At 29.0% G+C, this 404-nt stretch overlaps 1 protein-coding gene across 1 annotated transcript in view; it reads right to left on the bottom strand.

Annotated features, from left to right (window-relative positions):
• Positions 1-404, bottom strand: part of LOC106868395 (ADAMTS-like protein 1) — a 189,964-nt gene that overhangs the window by 40,705 nt on the left and 148,855 nt on the right. The gene's annotated exons all lie outside the window — the stretch shown is intronic.

The raw sequence follows: 404 nt of genomic DNA, 5'->3' as shown, positions 1-404 counted from the left end.
AGATAGATAGATAGATAGATAGATAGATAGATAGATAGATAGATAAAGGAGTCAAAGATTTACAGATATATATATATATATATATAGCAATAAGAAAATGGAGAAGAATAGGTGGTATTCATCAACTTGCAGACATTGTATTGTGTCAATTTACTTGTTTATTTGTTTACTAAATGGGGAATGATAACAATATGCAAACACATGTGACATATTATGTTATATCAGTAATTAAAAAAATTACATATAGTGACAGAAAATGGGATAATGTCTTACGGCTGTTTCAGTCTAATAGTGACATGCCTCATTCTATCTGTATCACTCCAGTAGACTGAAGTAATTAATAGATAAAACAATAGATGAAATAGAGGTACATGAATGATTCTCTAGGCCTCTTCAGAGATTTT

The sequence above is a fragment of the Octopus bimaculoides genome, chromosome 15 (assembly GCF_001194135.2).
Source record: "Octopus bimaculoides isolate UCB-OBI-ISO-001 chromosome 15, ASM119413v2, whole genome shotgun sequence".
In the NCBI taxonomy this organism is placed as follows: Eukaryota; Metazoa; Mollusca; class Cephalopoda; order Octopoda; family Octopodidae; genus Octopus; species Octopus bimaculoides.
The sequence above is the reverse complement of the archived record's forward strand: the minus strand, read 5'-3'. Positions and strand labels throughout refer to the sequence as shown.